Source organism: Enhydra lutris, unplaced genomic scaffold, assembly GCF_002288905.1.
Source record: "Enhydra lutris kenyoni isolate GAN:26980312 unplaced genomic scaffold, ASM228890v2 scaffoldscaffold12, whole genome shotgun sequence".
NCBI classification, from domain to species: domain Eukaryota; kingdom Metazoa; phylum Chordata; class Mammalia; order Carnivora; family Mustelidae; genus Enhydra; species Enhydra lutris.
In genome coordinates, this window is record NW_019154096.1 from 15,941,641 (window position 1) to 15,960,432 (window position 18,792).

General features: G+C 41.2%; 1 protein-coding gene across 2 annotated transcripts in view; it reads right to left on the bottom strand.

The window, feature by feature from the left end:
• LOC111145246 (Rho related BTB domain containing 1) overlaps positions 1-18,566 on the bottom strand; it is a 66,469-nt gene extending 47,903 nt beyond the window's left edge. Inside the window, exons 1-2 of one of the 2 annotated variants that reach the window (XM_022500030.1) lie at positions 18,105-18,566; positions 15,954-16,004 (exon numbers count right to left, since the gene is read on the bottom strand). The gene's annotated coding sequence lies outside the window, so the exon portion shown is untranslated. The remainder of the gene's footprint in view (positions 1-15,953; positions 16,005-18,104) is intronic. The other variant, XM_022500032.1, reaches the window with a different exon arrangement.
• Between the last annotated feature and the right edge of the window lie 226 nt (positions 18,567-18,792).

Sequence of the window (18,792 nt, forward strand, 5' to 3'; positions counted from 1 at the left end):
TATTTGCTCGATAGAATCTAAAAGTATTGCTGTTCCACCTTCCTCAGGAAACCTTCTACCTGGGTCTGGCAGTGAACTTGCACTCAGCTAGCTCTGGTGACTGATCACTAAGCCTGTGGCCTCAAGAGCAGCAGCATGTGGCTAAGTCCGCAGTCAGTGAGAGGAACACCTTGAGGGACATCTGTGTGGCCCATCATGAGAGCGGCATTTGACAGATGGCATCACACCAGCCGTGGTTCCCCATCAGGAAGAGCATCAGTAACCATGGGAACACCAGGGACCAAGGCACGGGGCCCTCCACCAAACAATAAGGCAGGGGGCAAAAGGGAGCCTCAATACAGGCAGGCAGGAGCTTAGGGCTGAAATTCATTTAGGGGGGAAAAAAAAGGAACGTGATCATTTATTGTGTTCTAGTGCCTAGAGCCAATTTATGAATCTTAGTAATATCTATATATAAGGGTCTCATAAAATTCCCATCAACTTTTGGACTTTAACATCCTCATTCAAGGGATTTCTAACTCTTTGGGTGAGATCAGTATTTGGCTGAGAAAGAAGGGGAGAATGGAGGCACCTGTACCCACTCCCTATGGAGAAGGATGTATCATTGACCTGAAAGTGAATCTTGAATGAGGAAATTCAATCTCTGCTAGAAGACGTCACAAGAGCCAATTAGCTGGACTTGAAGGCAGGACACCATTGGAAGAATATGTGCTTTGGATCTCCCAATCCATGGCCTCACTGAAATTAACTATTCTCCACAGACAGCAGAGTCCACAATAGTACCAGAGTTAGGATAAGGAGTAACCGTGTACCAGAAGTTGGAAGGATTTCTGCCACATTCACTGCCTTTGTGCCAAGTCACTGAAGACCAGCAGACTGCCCATTACCACAGGGAAAAGGTCTGGGCTTCGGGGTAAGCAGGATGCTCTTCACCACAGATACCTGTGGTCTGGAGTAATGAGAGCTGCCTTGACTTGGGACCCAGGTGGAAGAGCAGGCTGTGGAGCCATGGAAAATCAGGGAAAGCCACGAGCAACCATGCATGCTGTCCTGGGAAAGGAGCAGTCCCCATGATTGGCCCTTACTGAGGATGAGCCAGGTAGATAGCACTAAGCATGGAAAAGACTCATTTCATTTTGTTTTTCTTCCCCCAGCCTGCTCACCCGGGCAGTTTCAATTCCGACAGTGCAACAGAAGTGATGGATCTTGTTAAGGGGAGAGGGATGGGGGTGGGGTACAACCTCTAAGACTGACCACTGGTATATCTTCAGCGGTGACTTTCCTCACTACTCTTCTTATGTCGACCCGTACAATACTGAATGGCTTGGCCTGTCCACTCTGGAACTGGGTGGGTTGCCTACAGAGCCCTACCTTGGTCTCCAACAGAGCCCTGATTATCCAAGCACTGAATATACTTCAATCCTTGGCCACCAGGAATCTTCTTCTACATGGATGAAGTTAACAGAGACCATTCAACATATGGTCTATAAAATACCCTGACACGCAGAAAAGGACAAGCAGTTAATTAGCCAAAGACATAGACGAAAGGTCTTCTATGGAAGTAGACATGCTATAAGGATCAGCAGAAGAAAAAAGTTTTTAAAAAATATCTGAACCATGTAGTTGATCATGCAAAAGAAAATAATGCAGGTGTGTAAACTAACAGCAGAGGAGGCTATCGGGGGCAAGAAGACAAGTAAAGGCCACGTATAAATGAAACACAAGACAGCCAAATTAAAAACCACAGTGACAACGGTAAATAGCCTTGACAATATAGTAGAGTGGATTGGTAAGGGACAGGTAAAACATGAGAAGCTCTGAGTCTAGGAGGAAGGCCATGTGAAAATGATGTTGCAGAAGATGATAAAGAGGCTGACAGTTGATAAACAGTCCTCGGGATACCACATGGCTTCTGGAGGAACTCAAGGAGTAAAGTGTGATTTTATAGAACAAAATTTTCCCAATACAAAAAGGAGGATGGGGCGGGGAAAAGGAGAAAAGAAAAGGAGACTCTCCATCTCTACAGTTTTTGGTAAAACATTGAAAACATGATGCCAGAAAAACTGTATAATAATCCTACAAATACCTTAAAAAAACACCTTCTAAAACTAGTGGTCAAAGACAGTTCTTTCTATAAAGAAGTAATAATATGGATGACCACACACTTCACCAATACACTATTTTAAGATAGTAGAAAAACACAAAGAGAGCCTTCACAGAAAAAAGACCTAATCACAAGTTTCTGAATCTGGTCAAATTGTTATTTATGTAAAGGGAACATAAAGCTATTTTTAGATATCAAAGACTCAGGGAGCAAAAACTCAAGATTTCTTTAAGGAATTTAACTACTCAAAGATATTTGACAAAACACCCAGAGATAATTCAAATTTAAAAAAAGCAATTCAGTGTAAAAGAACTGTGGACTCCTGGTGGGAATGCAATTTGGTGCAGCCACTTTGGAAAACAGTGTGGAGTTTCCTCAAAAAATTAAAAATAGAACTACCCTATGACCCAGCAATTGCACTACTGGGTATTTACCTCAAAGATACAGATGTAGTGAAAAGAAGCACCATGTGTACCCCAATGTTCATAGCAGCAATGTCCACAATAGCCAAACTGTGGAAAGAGCCAAGATGCCCTTCAAAAGACAAATGGATAAAGATAATATGGTCCATATATACAATGGAATATTACTCAGCCATCAGAAAGGATGAAGAGCCAACTTTTACATCAACATGGATGGGACTGGAGGAGATTATCCTGAGTGAAATAAGTCAAACAGAGAAAGTGAATTGCACGGTTTCGCTTATTTGTGGAACATAAGGAATATCAAGAAAGACATTACAAGGAGGAAAGGAAAAACGAAGGGGGAGAAATCAGAGTGGGAGATGAACTGTGAGAGACTATGGACTCCACGAATTAAACTGAAGGTTTCAGAGGGGAGGGGGTGGAGGGAATGGGTGAGCCTGGTGATGGGTATTAAGGAGGGCATGTATTGCACGGAGCACTGGGTGTTATACACAAACAATGAATCATGGAACACTACATCAAAAACTAATGATGTACTGTATGGTGACTAACACAACATGCTTAAAAAAAAAAAAAAAAGAAGAAGAAGAAAAAAAAGGACTATGAAAACCGAAACCAAAACCAATTGAAAATATAAAAGTCGCCTTCATTGTTATTTTGATTTTGGTTTCAATGTGGTATACAAAAATTATCTGTAAAAGAGAATCTAGACAGTAAAAAAAAAAAAAGGGCAATTCATAGTAAAAGCATAACAATAATAATGAATCTTCATAAACCAAAAGGCGTACAATAAAAATGAAGAAAAGCTCTAGAAAGAGGAATTACTGAAAATAAGTGACATGTGTGAGATAAAGAATCAGAATCAACATCAGATTAAGAAAGCAAAAATGAAAAACAACACATGGAGGGCTTGAATATCATAAAAAGTAGTGATAAATGAATAGATATCTCACATTAAAAAAGAAAACTTATTATGATAAGAGAGTGTACTTTCTTTTCAAGTGTTCTTGGCACATTTATAGTTGACTAACCCACCATAAGGACAAAAATCCCCCAAAGCACAGATAGTATCAACCAAACTCCCTAACAACAAAAAAGTAAATGAAAAAGTTAAAAGGTAAGGTTTTATTGACAGCAACAACCAAAACCTGAACCTGATACATCCATCTAAAAAAATGACTTCATAAACAGAACATGTTTTAAAGGCAAATATATTAGCGGTGCCTGTGTGCCTCAGTAGGTTAAGCACCTGCCTTGGCTCAGGTCATGATCCCAGCGTCCGGGGATTGAGTCCGGAGTGGGACTCCCTGCTCAGTGGGGAGTCTGCTTCTCCCTCTGCCTCTCCTTCTTGCTCACTCTCTCTCTCTCTAATAAATAAATAAAATCTTAAAAAAAAACCCCCAAATATATTTATCACATCTTTATAAAGAACAAGAAAAATATGAAAACCACCCAAATCTATGACAATTAAAGACTTGCGATCTGATCTTGGGCCAAATACTTAATCTCTCTAAACTTCTATTTCCTTATATGTAAACTGGGGATAACTGCTTCGTTGGATGTGTTGTTGTAAAGATTAGATATTGCTTGTAAAGTATTTTAATCACTATGCCTGTCATCAAGAGAACACCCAAAAAGTCTTATCTATTAAGACTGTCATTATTCAAAATCATGTTTATGTTGAGTTCGCAATCATATGGAGAAATGCTAATGTTACACTATCAGGGGGCAAGTGCAGGAAAGCGATCCAAAAAACAGTCAATGGAAACTAGATAAAATAAGCAAACATGTGTAACTCGAACAGAACCGGTCCTCTTCACTCTTCCACGCTAAGTACCATCTTAACACGGGGACATGACTCACAAATGTGAGTCTGGGAAAGCTGGGAAACAACATGAGTATTTAAGAATAGAGGGGTGTGGTTAACGAGACCTATCAGCTACCTTGCAGCAAAAGTCCTAGTAAGATTCTTCAGGAATGTGTCCCTGAGAAGTCCTACCTCTCCTCGAAACTGGTCAAGTCTATCTTTCTGCCTCTCAGGACCCCAGCTACTTTTCAAACCTCAGATGCCTCTCCCTCACCTCTGACAGGGCGGGCCACTGCTCTCTGCTTCTCTCATTTGTATCTCCATCATTATTCCCCTGTGCCATTTAAATGGATCTTCCTTGGACCCATCCTTTTTTATTTTCGGGGGGAGGGGCAGAATGAGTGGGTATCAATATGTGAATACTTAACATTCAATAATGGTGTCTCCATCATCAAAAGGGAAGCTGTTCTTCCTGCAACAGCAATATATGGAAGGTAAATTGGAAGGGAGTACACTCGACAGGTACCAGTGACTGTTAACAGGGCTGCAACTTACCACTTTTCTACTTCCCTTTAGTTTCCAAATTTTCTACAATGAAAATCTATTACTTTAAAAAAAAATGAGATAAAGATCACCTGTCATAAAACTCACCTTTTGAAGTACACGACTCCAGGGTTTTTGTTTTGCTCACAAAACTATACAACCATGTCCACTATCTAATTCTAGAATATTCTCATGAAACCAGAAAGAAACCTTGTGCCCATTAGCAGCTATTCTGTTCTCCCCTCCCCCTCTGACCACTAATTCACTTCCTGTCTTTATGAATTTGCCTATTCTGGACATTTTAATAAATGAAATCATACAGTATGCAGTCTTTCATGTCTGTCTTCTTGTGTCGAGCACAATGCTTTCAAGTTCACCCATGTTGCAGCATGTATTCGTGCTTCATTACTTTTTATGGATGAATAATATCCTCCAAGTTGTATTCTATAATGGGAGAGATATTTGGCTTTTTAAAAACTAGTGACTACATAAGTATAACCCTTGATTGTTAATTCTAATAGGAGTACAGATATTAGTCAAAACTAATATAAATGATTTTTGATGATGTATACATTGTTCTTCAGAATTACATATTTATAAAGCTTTGTGAGGCTGCTAAACTAGTTTTTTTCTGACTCAGGCTCTCAACTGAAAAAAAAACCCCATAGGAATTTAAATGGTAATCTAGCTGAATATCAGACAAAGAAATTGAACCCTATAGAGAGACAGCTGTGAACACCCAGGACAGATACATATTTCACACAAGAGATGAAAAATTCTTGACTGTTAAATTTTGAGTGTTCAGAGGCAATATTAGAGTAACTGAAATGAACAATTTTAAGAAATTGTTTGGAAGCATATCACTTGAAATATTCTGTGACAATCAATTGTAGTTAAGATATTTTAAGTTTGGATCAATATAGTATAATTCAGCTTTCCATTCATTAAAAGGAGAAAGAAGTTCCCAGTTTGTTTGTATCCAGGCAGCGCATGTATTTGTATACCTGCAAGTCACAAATGTATAAATATTGATGCACATTGAGGGTTTGAATTTAATGTTATCTTTACTTGGAAAGGCAGACTCTACATATTTTTAGTTACAAGGGGGATAGCTTGATCAAAACTCATTGCAGCTAGCTCTTATAAAGTTAAGGGTTCAGTGAAAAATCAAATTCTATAAATGAATGACTTACCCAGGGCATAAAATTTGGAGCATCTCAAAGACACAGAGGGTACCACGGGGTGGTGACCAGAAGTGGGGTGCTTGGTGATACTGACTTCTTGAACTATATGCTGGTTACATAGGTATGTTAGTTTTCACAGATTCATCAAACTGTATGGCTGGGATCTGTATACATTTCTCTATGTACGTTATACTTAAATACATATTTTTTAAGTTAAAAAAACTGAAACAACAGAAGACACCACGCATTGGTTTTGGAGGGTCAGTGTGTGAAACTCAGCTAAATGCTGGATCAGGAACCTTTGTCAAGAATTAATAATTAAAATACTGGTTAAGTCTTCAGAGAGATGTCAGAGTTCTAAGTGCTCATTTGAGAAAGCTAATATCAAGTTTGAAGACTAGATATACTTAATAATCCATCCTAATGAAGAAAAGTCTCTGCAGTGCTCTGTAGTAACATGTTCATTGAAAGCATTCTCTAAAGATGTCACTGGGTCAGCTTCTGGTTCCAGAGAGACCCCTTGCTGGGAAGCCTTCACATAGGATGACAATGAAGCAATTGCATTTAATCATTTAGGAGACTCTAATATGCCAGTTAGGATTAGGTTATGCTCTGATTCAGACAAATGAAGAAAACCGTCTCCCCCACCCGCCCCAAGGATTTCTTAGTAAAACTGGATCATAAATACAAAAGTGTAAGTGGACAAAAAACAGACTCTTTAAAATCTCCAATTTTGTTGGCAATTTCTGGCTGACATCAATGCCTAGATTCCAGCTAATAATTTCAGGACATGTTCCTATACCTTCTAACTCTAGGTAGGATTTATTACATGAAAGATTGTACATTTTTAAAAAGCGGAATGTGGCAGTGTTTGTGGAAGTGGAAAATAATACCATTATTCTGGAGTGGGGACACCTGGCCCTCAATGTCCATAACTTTAAAATGTCCATAACTTCCATCCAATTATGAGAACTTATTCCTAGATAAATAATTAGGGGAGACAAAAAGATTCCATTAAAGGAATGTTATACACCACTATCTGCGGAAACAAAATATTGGAAACAAGTTTAGAAATCCAGCCAGATGGGGGTGGTGGTGGGGGTTGGTTAAAAAAAAACTGACATCAATAAATGTCCACATAAAAGGGGAGTATATAGCCAACCAAAGTGTGTTATAGGAGTGCAATTTTTGTCATATATGTTCATGATAAACATTTAAATGAAAAAAGATGACAGAAGAATTTACAGAATAACACCAGTCCTTAAAATTTATGTACCTACATATACATAGCAACATTCGGGTTAGAGAAACATTCAATATTAATGCCAATTGGGATTGTAAATGGATTCAATTTTTTTCTTTTTTCTTATCTATATATTCCCTCTTTTCTATCTTAACAAAGAAATTTTATAACAAAAAAATTTACAGAAAATGGATGGGGATGGGGAGGTAGGAAAACTAGGAACTAGAATATTTATGTGTGGGAGCATACATTCTTCATAATGTAGAATTCATGTGTACTCTTTGCCTCCTCTCTGCATACTTTGGGAGGTTTATGTGAAATGCCTTTCAGTGCCTGCTGAAGCTAGGAATCTTTCTTTTAATACGGAGCAGCCATCCGACTCATCAACAATATCATCCTGGAGCTCCCGGTCATTCAGCTCCCTTGACTTAAATCAAAGGAACTAACATCTCAATAGACTCAAACACACACACACACAGTACACAGCTACTCAGCATAGAATAATGTAGCAAGAATACACCTACTGAACACCAGGTATTGGAAGAAGCCAAAGGGAAAACCTCCTTCTCTAATCTTTACAGATCAAGTCATCAGACTTTGAGAGATTTCAGTTCTCTTTCACATGAGAGCTGCTGGTCTACTTCAAATAAATGGATTTTTAAAAATATTAGAATCTGAAATATTCTCAGGGTTCACTGTTGATTTTTGTCTGATATACACAAAGGGAAACAATTCCCCTTCTCTGAAGCCTCTTTCCAGGAGCCTTAATGATCAGCTGCCAAATTTAGGCTTGGCTACATCTCCCCTGTATCTATTATTCCTCCACGCTATTGATGTGAGGCCAAATCTCATCCCTTTTTAGAGTGCACAAGAGCCGGTGTCTTGATGAAAGGGGGAGTTGGTGAACGTAAATTGAAAAGAGCCCGGAGAACATACTGTAATGAATGGAAACACACAGCTTCATGGCTTAGGGTACTAAAATTACATTCACACAAAAGAAGCAATAGCCTTGGCCATATTATATGAGAAATAAGGGAGGAGGGGGATTTGTAGAGAAGGCAGTCAAGAGATCAGCTGCTTATGAGAATCACTGGGGGAATCTGTTTAGTTTTACTTTAAGTACTGCTGCCTGCACAAGAATATTCTCTTTTTCTAAGGTTTATTATGCATTATTTTTTAGTAATCTCTACATCCAGTGTGGGCTTCCAACCCATGACCCCGAGATCAAGAGTCACATGCTCTTCTGACTGAGCCAGCCGGGCGCCTCAAGAATATTCTTAACAGCACTATTCATAATAGCAGACAGCTGGAAACAACCCACCAGCAGTAGAATGGATAAATAAATAATAAATTGAGCTCCAGTCATAATGGGATACTACACAGCACTACGGTAAAATGGGTGAACTCCTGCTACATGCATTATGAATAAAACTCCCAAACATAATATTGAGGGGAAGAAGCCAGACACTAAAGAGAGTTTGTTTACGTAAACGTTCAAAAGCAGGCACCGTGAGTCCATGGTGTTAGAAGCCAAGATAGTGGATACCTTGGGTGGGAAGTGACTGGCTAGGGATTTTTTTTTAAATTTTATTTTTATTTATTTATTTTAAGATTTTATTTATTTATTTGAGAGAGAGAGACAGAGAGAGAGAGCATGAAAGGGGAGAAGGTCAGAGGGAGAAGCAGACTCCCCATGGAGCTGGAAGCCCAATGTGGGACTCGATCCTGGACTCTGGGATCATGACCTGAGCCGAAGCCAGTTGCTTAAACAACTGAGCCACCCAGGCGCCCTGGCTAGGGATTTAAAAAGAGCGTCTGGGTGCTGGTCGTTTTCTGTTTCTGTATGTTGGTGCTGGTTACCGGTGTATGTTCAGTTGGTGAAATTTCATTTAAGTTATAGACTTCTGATTTTTGTATTTTTCTTTAAATAAAATACATGTCAGTAAAAATGTTTTAAATTCAGATACTTAGGCCCTAACAAAGATCTACTGACTGTAGGTTACGGTTTTCCTGGGGGTATTCCAGTGCAAAGCAAAGGCTGAGAATCACTTGACGGGAGGATCTACGTCCAACGGTGGGCTGGAGGCAGCCCCCACCAGCTCATGAGAACTAGTTGTTAAATTTGCAGGATTTTTGCAAGCCCGTTAAAGCATAATGAACAGAGCTGTCAGGTTACCGTGTTGTACACCTCAAATTAATGGAACACTGGGTGTCACTGCATGTCAATAAACAAATAAACACATAAATAAAATAGGCTCAGTATTAAAAATTAAATTCCACAGTTTTGATTAAAGAAATTATACTAAAAACAAAGGTACTAAATGCTCGAAACTCACCATTTTCTAATTCTCTTACTACATTTTACTGTTACCTACATTTTGAGGTTATTTATGCTAATTTTATCTGTATGGTGGAAATGTTGGATAGCAGTGGGCTACTGGGCCATCTCTCCCCAACTCCACACCCAGTCACAACGGTGGCTTGAAAATGGCCTTGGTGGGAGTCTTTACACCACAGAAATTGGCAACCGCTGGAATTTAGGGCTTGTTTTGTTGTTCTGTTGCCTGTCTTAAGAAAATGATTAAAAAACGTTAACAACGCAAATTAAACTTAAAAGTGGATTACATGTGGAGCTGTTACATTGTGAATAGTACATTTAAGGAAATATCTTTACACCATTTAAAAGCTATTATCCAGTTCAGCAGAGAAGTTATTCATATCTTTGATAAATGAGTACAGTTCTGACATGTCTTTGTTGTTGCACTTCTAGCTTGCTTATTAACATAATGGAAAATATCAGCCAACATTTATATGGGAATTACACTCCTTCATCAATTGTACCACAGGTAGGTTATGGATAAAAGGGTTCAGCAAAAACCAACCAGCCTTCTGTAAAACCCAACTGGCTTTATGGAATTTACAATAAGGAGTATTGTCTATTTTTTTTATTATTTGCAAAGTGTATGCTACATACATTCTTTATGTCAGTAAAATTTATAATCGACTTATGTATGCACATAAATGCCTTCTTTTTTTCCGGGAGAGCTGGTTGATTTACTAGCACACTGCCGTATATGTACCTCCCTTCCATGTTTAAGATTCCACAACTGCCTATTATGATTTAAGAAACAAGCAAACAGAATAAGGTGGGAGTCTTACAGCCTGGAAGGCGTGAGTTTCAGCCTAAGCTACACTAACACCTAGACTTTAGACCTTTCCTGCTTAAAATGGTGTCTTTAGACCAGCTGTTTTGGCATCGCTGGGGAGCCTCAGGGAAACCCATCATCTCAGGTCCCATCCCAAAACTCCGGAATCAGAATCCGCTCCATATCAAGATGCCCAGGTGATCTGACTGCACAATAAGTCAGAGAAGTACTGCTTTACAAATAAACTCCTCGGGGGCACCTGGGTGGCTCAGTGGTTTAAGCCTCTGCCTTTGGCTCAGGTCATGATCTCGGGGTCCTGGGTCCGAGGCCCTGTCAGGCTGTCTGCTCAGCAGGGAGCCTGCTTCCTACTCTCTCTCTGCCTGCCTCTCTGCCTACTTGTGGTCTCTGTCAAATAAACAAATAAAATCTTAAAAAAAACAACAACATACACACAACAAACTCCTTGCTATGAAGTGAGATTTATACAACCAATTTGAGACTAGTCATCAGGTTAGGGGCAATCTAGCAGTTGGTAATCTTGGAGCAGCTAGCCATGGTTTAGCCACTTCTAAACCCCAAGAAAAGACATACATCTTGCAATTTACCTTTGGCAAACAATGAAAGGGAGACTGTGCCGCTAGGAAAATAAAGGTGATCCTGGGCCCCTCGGATTATTAATTTAAAAAGGGGGAGAAAGTTCAATAAGAAAAAAACCATCAGAGCAGATTTCCTCCATGTCCGCGATGAAGAGGACGTGCTGCCAAAGACTTGGTTCCAAAAACCCGAAGCAGGGCAGCGAGTGCCACATGACCCAGCGTGGCAGCTGGGGAGAGGAATGTGATGAAACACTTCCCAGAGATGTAATTTCGGCCTGGGTAGTTATCAGGCGCTGAGGGTGAAAGGGGAAATTGTAGTGCTTATGTTTTTCCTATCGATAGATTAGTCAGCAACACAGGACGAAAATAAAAGATAGGGCCAGAACACAGACAGCCCTTCATGCTCGAGTTAATTGAAATGATGGTAGGCAAGTCTCACGTATTTTGAAATTGAAAGCAAGAATGTTCTACCGGCAATAATATTCTCTGGAAGTATTTCTTAGTTACTTGGCTGAAAATACAGTAGTTGCTCTGGGATGCGAGGGTCTAAGTGGAAAACACGTTCAATGCTTCAACAGTGACTGGAAGGAAATGGGAGCCACAAATCTCCCAAGAAGAGCTTGGTATTACTTTGCAGCAGATACTGAAGCAATAAAAATCATTCAAGAACGCCATAGTAACCCTACAGTGCAAGGAAGACCAATGTAATTGTGAATGGGCCACTGGGACCCCAGGAGACCACTGGGCGCATTTTTACCCAAGAAAGGAGGTTACTATAACAACCCCTTGCAACGTCAGAATTCAAACAACTCAAGTTCATTTAGGGGAAAAATAATAACATTTTCCCTTGTAATACTCTAGGAAGGAGAAGAAGAGAGCTATCCCCTACTGAGCACCAACTATGTGCTTCCTGTGTATGATTTCATAGCATCTCTAGAATTCTCTAAGAGATGTGATACTATCCCCACTTTATAGATGAGAGAAATGAGGTCCAAAGACGTATTTCCCTGTAGCATAGTTAGTAAAAAGCCAGAAGTCCATAGACAAAATTGAAAAGCTCCATACTTGATTAAAACAGAGGGTTCCACAAAGACAAGGCGGAGGAGATGGGAGTGGGGCTGCTGTGCTTTGAGTCAGTGGGAAGCTAGCCCTACATTGGTGTTAGTGCAGAAAAGTGAGGTTTCTCTTAGGGCCCACTGTATCTTTCTTTACACTGCTAGAGTCCTCTTATCGCCCATTTCTGGGTGTGTCATAGGTTTCTGATGGATTTTTTTACTTGATAGCTGCAATTCTGGCTACATGGAAGGGTTTGGAAGACTTGGCACTTTTCAGGCCATGTTACGTACTAGAACTGAGTGCTGGGCTAGGACTTGGGAACCCAGGTTCACTTCCAGCTGCATCCATTCCTAACCAGGAGAGTGGGTAAGCTAGAGCTCTTCTCTGGGTGGCAGGCGTTTTCACTTACATGAGATCATCTTAAGTGTCTCTAAGGACTTTTCTGGATGCATGATTCCACCCCCCATGACTCAACTGCTTAAGATTTGACTTAGTCAAAATACATTAGAAATGACCTAGAGAGTTAACAAATTTGTCCAGACAAGTCTATGTGGCTCGAGTTAGATCAAAAGCAAAACAAACAAAACAAAACAACCCCTTAAGAATAATTATTTAACTCCTGTGTCTACTATCTGCAAAAATAACCTGGAATGAAATGGTTTAAAGTATTCCCCTCCCCTGCCCTCCAGGAGTTGATTTAAAGCAAACACTTGTTCAAGTTCTTAGGCAGATCTGGGTGCAAATCTAAGCTCTACCTTCTGTTAGCTCTTTGAATTTAACATATCTGAGTTCCTTTTTTTTTTTTTGCTTCTGTAAAATTGGAATTGATAATTTTAGTTGAAATGCAGTAAAATGTCTGGCATCTAGTAGGAGCATAATCATCTCTGGTTATTGTTAGTCCAGTGCTCGTTAGGGGTTTGGACTATGGTTGATTAACAATTCAAAGACACTTTCTTCACAGAGGAGTGGAGTCTGAGATGGTAACCTCATTAGCATGGGGAACTTGGCATTAACCTGTGTCTATGCAATAAATAAACACAGGTGCAGAGTGGAGAAATGAGATTGCTTTTTGTGTACCTACTGGCATCTCCTTCTTTCTTTGTAAAAGTTCCGAATTCACCCCTTAGTGGATGGAACCTTAATAGAGACATGCTAATGTACTTGATGGGACAGCTGGCGGGAGTATTTGGAGACAGAAGTGTCCGGGGACATCTGGAAGGAGTGGCTGTCATACCCACCATTCATGTCAGTTTCTTTACTTGCCTATTTCCCAATTTCTGCCCTATGTGCACAAGAAACACAGGATTTCAGGAAGAGGAGGCGGCAACTTTGTTTATAAATGAAAAAAATAATTTGGAGGCTGATCTATAACTAACCAGCACATACACATCCCATCCATTTGAGTAACTGCCTCTTGACCTTCCCAGCAAAGCTTCCCTCCCTCTCCCTCTCCCACCTCCTGCCCCTTCCTACACAACATAAGCCACTTTTCGTGACTTTAGTTTCCTTCCTTCTCCAAGTTTTGTTTTGGTGTTGTGCGGTTGGTAGGAAGCCTGAGTGGAGAAAAGAAGATGAACATAAAAACCAAATTCATATCTTTGAACCCTATTACATGAAGCAAGAGTGAGGCCTTCAAACAATGAGACCGAACTGCCTGTTTTCTAAGAGAATACCAATAGGAAAGATTTTTAAAAATTCCTCTGTTTTCTACAGGCAAATTTCCTGGGTGAAGAACAATAAGATTTCAAGTGTTTCCACCCATGTTTCAAGATAGGTCAAACGTTTGAACCAAAGCCTTCTGAATAAAGCAAACGAATGATTGCTATTTAGATTATTATTAGGGATAACATGCTAATTTGTAAGGTCTTGCTAACATATAACTCAGAATATAATTTTATTTTTTATTTATTTATTTTTACATTTTTTAAAAAGTACATTCTATGCCAAACACGGAGCTCGAACTCGGGTCCCCAAGGTCAAGAGTCACATGCTCTACAGACTGGCCCAGCCAGGTGCCCCTAATTTTACTTTTTAAATAACTACAGGTTTATAGTCGCTATACTGGTATTTTTATGACATAGCACTGCCACAGTTAACTAAGTATCAGTTGATGGTGAGGTCTTAACCTGCAATGCGATCTTCTCAGTTCCTATGATCTATTCTGTAATGATACACTGTAAAACCACATGTACAGAACCAAGTTTTTATAGGACAGTTTATAACAACCCTTTAAATGCTTAAAAGTATCTCTTAGCTAATTAAGCTTTTAGGGTTATTAGCTTGAGTTGGGGATATCAGTACATTTAAAAAAAAAAAGATAACACATTAAGGTTTTCTTTACTAATTTCATTTTTTTATTACTCCTTCATATAATACTCCCTGAGAAGGATCGACAACTGTTAGAATTAGTCTACAAAAAGTAGACAAGATGGGAAGAGAAGGCTGTCAATCCTGGTAAAAACTGAAAATGTCCTGCTTAATCTTTACTGGCCATTTTCAGGACTTTGGTTGGGATTTATCTATCATGCACCCAAATTTATCTACATGGCACATTTTAGACAAATGAAGGTTCCAAAGAGAATTGAGTGCTTTAAAGTATCACGCTAAATAGTAATGTTTTCTCAAAGATGCTGTGCAGATTCAAACAGCTCACAATTTCGTTACAAAGTTTTTGAAGCAGTAACACCTTTGAGTTTGAGATACTGTAATTTAGCAGTTCTAGATGACTGCATAATCTCTCCCTGTTGGGCTGAAATTCTACCTTCTGTCTTTTCCTAGACTCTCACTCATTTATCATTTATCCAGACAAAATGTGTGCTTAAAATTTTTTCCATGCAAATATGGAATTGCAAAGTAATCTCATAGAGTGGAAAACACTGAACTTCTCGTAAATGTACCACTGACCTCCCAATTTAGTCTTTTGGCATGTATGATCTGATTTATCCTCTAACTTTTTATACATGAATATTTACTATCTTGCCTTTTAAATCTATTTGTAAGATCCTTAAGACCAGACATCCCCTGATAAAAACTTTCTTAAATCTTAGTACTATGTCAGAAAGTACACAAGGATACTTATTATTATGCCATTTTATTTAAGAGAAGGTATTTATTTTTTTGCAACAGTTGGGCCATTTCATGGTATTATATTAGCTGTAATTACCAAGTTATCTTAGACAACTCACTTAACCTTTCTTGGCCCCAATTTCCCTACTAGAGAAGAATTTTTCAACTAGAAAGTCTAGGTTTTAGTGTAAGGCAGATTAAAAAAAAATACTATTTCTTCCATTTCCTAGAAGTAGGAATTGAATATATTATTTAACCTCTCTGAACTTCCAATTCTTCACCTGTCTTCTGCAGCTCAAGAGAGTAGTTTCTCCTCACAGGGTATTTGTTTTAGATGCAGAATGAGAACATAAATGTAAAGGATGCAACACATTATCCAAACTTCGGTTCATGCTAAAAAAAAAAAAAGAGCTATTATTATGCCAAGTTTCTTCTAGCTCTAGAGTGCTAAGATTAGGATAGAAGTAAAACCTTAATTATCAAACACCCAGATCCCCAGCATCCTCAGTGGTTCTTACATCCGTTTGATCCCCACCGCTCCAAAAAAGTCATAAAGTACAAACCGATTCTAAGGTCCATTTTAGTAAGATTTTACTCAAAGAGTAAAGAGGATAATTTTGTTAATCACTGAACCTGTGATGTTCATAACGGAGTCCATGAAAAAATCGTAAAGACAAATCATTTTGAGACAAATGACCGAGAAATCTGCTCTGAAATCCATGCTCAGAATTAGACACAAAATGTTATCCATCTACGGTCATGGGTTTGCACCGAGACACTGACCTGGCTTTCTGGAAGTGAAGAACTGAATACCCTGTTCACAGCTGGACTTACCTACATAAAAGAGAGAAAGACTTGTAAGTCCTACTGCTGGCCAGGAGTGCATGGGGAGCCACTACAATTTTCAACACACAGTTTTCCCCCCTCCATCCCCAAAGGGCAGAATCTGCTTTACTTGTGCTAAGTGCCAGTGCTGAAGTGGCATTTCTTTGGGTCAAACACATCCTGAAATAGCTAGGTTAACATTTTGTAGCATTTGTGAAAATATATTTCTGAACATTTGGGGATGATATAAAAAAAAGTACTTGGCCCAAACCCACAGATGAGAACAAGGAAAACCTTCCAGGCATTTTACCATAGAGAAGTCATAGAAATGGACATACTATTCCTCCAAAACAACATTTTGGGGCAATATCATCATAAGTAAGAGATGAAAGGATTCTACTTTTCCCTATTCAATATTTGTATATTTTATAAGTTGTGATATTGGGCCAATGGCATCAAGTTACCTGTGCTCCTATTTTCACTTCTGTGATCACACACAGCTCCAAGTACTTAAATTTACACTACCTTTAAAATTTGGGAAAATAACCAATGGGTAAGTTTAGAAGAATGCTGACCATGATTTTATTGCTTCCCAATGTTATTCAAAGTCTTCTACACTGAGAGGAACTGGTTAAATCCCTTTCCCACTAGTATGTCTAAATATGATCCAGGAGTCTCAGAGGCAACCTAATATAATAATTTACTGCCTACCCCACCTGCAGAGCAGTAGGCAGACATTATTTATACTGAAAAGAACTTGTGTTTATTTTCTAGCAACCAGAGACTCTTAGACATCTACAGAGTTATTGGAAAGGAAATGTAATTCCAAATTTCTAAAGAGTGTTTGTAAACAAACTTACGAATGTATGTTTAGAAAAGCCTAGAGCTTGCTGGAGGTCACACAAACAGAGCCTATTGGCTATTTATATCTGCTGATAGTGAGAGGACTTTATACAAAGATGAGAGCTACCAGTAACAATATTTTCTTCACTTTAGATAGGATACACAGTAGAGTGTAGAATATGCAGCACAGCCCTGGTTGAGGAGCGGGGAGCCCAAAACTGGAGAAATCTCAAGTTGAGCCTCTGGCTGGGGTCCAACAGAACTGTTGGGGGGTAGTTCAAAGTCAAGGCGACTCTTCAGGTCTTAACTTCCTAGAGTTTCCTAGGTCTGGGTGCCCGTTGTATATATATCAACCTTCATGCATTCGCCCCCAACCCCCCAGCAAATGTGTACAGTCAGCTCGAAAGGCACAGCTTGTGTGCTGACATGCAAAGCCAAGTCAAAACCCTGTGCTTGGCGCTCCCTTCTAACTTTCTGGCTTGTCCAAGTCTAAATATTGACATTGCTCCTCAGTTGAGATGTTTGATACTGCTGAGGATAGAAAAGGCGCAGCTAAAAGTAGGATCTAATGATATATTTTTACATAGTTGTGCCTTTCTTCCACTTCCTTTTTTTTTGAGAGGGGGTTGGCGTCCCTTGTCTGCAATATCTCCCCTCTCCACCCCCCTCCCTATTGTTCTTCCCGAAAACCGAGCACACAGAGACAAGGTAAGGTGTTTTGCAAGCCCCTCATGGCAGCTCCCACTGTTGTCACAGCAACTCACAACAGACTCCATAGACACGGGGTTGGGGGTAGGGAGCGCCAAACTGTGGGCTGACCGACCAGTCAACTCTCAAGGGGGTGCAAGCTCTAAAGGGACGAGCGATCCACCTTTTCGAGTCCTCCGGCTCCCCACCACTGTTCTTCGAAGGAAAAGAGCCCTCTTGCCGACGCGGCACCACCCCCTCCCTGGCGCAGCCAGCCCGCTAAGGGTGCCTGTTGTACATTTTCTCAGCTCCAAGAAGGGGTGCGGCTGTGCGGGCGCTCCTAGAAATCTCTTCTGCTTGCCTCTGATGCGAGGGTTCCCGGCCTCGCCGAGAGGCGAGGGCGGCTCCCACAGCAGCTCGGTCCCACAACTCTCTGTCGGGACGCTGCTGGCCGCGTGGCGCGGCCCGGCGCCCCCTCCTCCCCACGCCACCCGCTGGGGGCCCGGGCGGTGGGGGCTCCGCGGCGGCTGCTCGAAGAGTAAGTTTCATACCACAGCGCACTCACGACACAGAACCTACCCTGAAGCCGAGCGAGACGCGAGCTCCCTCCGCCTTCAAGGGTTGGGGGGAGCGGGGGGTCCCCGCCACTCAGCAGCAACCACGACTGCGCGCGGTCGCGGGTGTGCGGGACCCCTGCGCGCCGCGTGCAGCCCGCCGCCCAACTTTGCACAAAGGCAGCATGGCACTGCCTCGCCTGTCGGGCTCGCCCAGCGCCGCGGCCGCTCTTCCCCGTCCGGGGGAGAGGGGCTCGCCCTTTCCCACCCCAGCCCTCCCCTTCTCCTCTTGCCCCCACCCCGCTCCCAGGCGGGCCAGCCGGGCGGAACCGAGCGCCCGGCCCCGAGCTCCGCCGCCGTGGCGGCCGCCGCTCGCACTGTGACGTTAGCAGCCTTCGCGGCTATTTATATCCACACGATTGGATTTCATTCATGAAACCGGGGCCTGGTGTGTCTGTGCGCTGGGGCGCCGGTGGCAAAGGTGCCTCAGCTTTACGCAGACCAGGGGGGCCCGGGGCTGGGAGGCAGACTGCCCGGGACGAACATGCGCGGAGCACGGGAGACCCTGACCCTTCTCCCAGGCGGCCGGGGGGTCGGGTCAGGGCGATTGGGGCCCCCGTCCCTGTCCCCGGCACCCCACCCACACCCGTACAACTGCTGGCCCTTTGTCCCAGGCTCTGGAAAAGTAAGTTGGGCCACTAACCGGCTGGGCA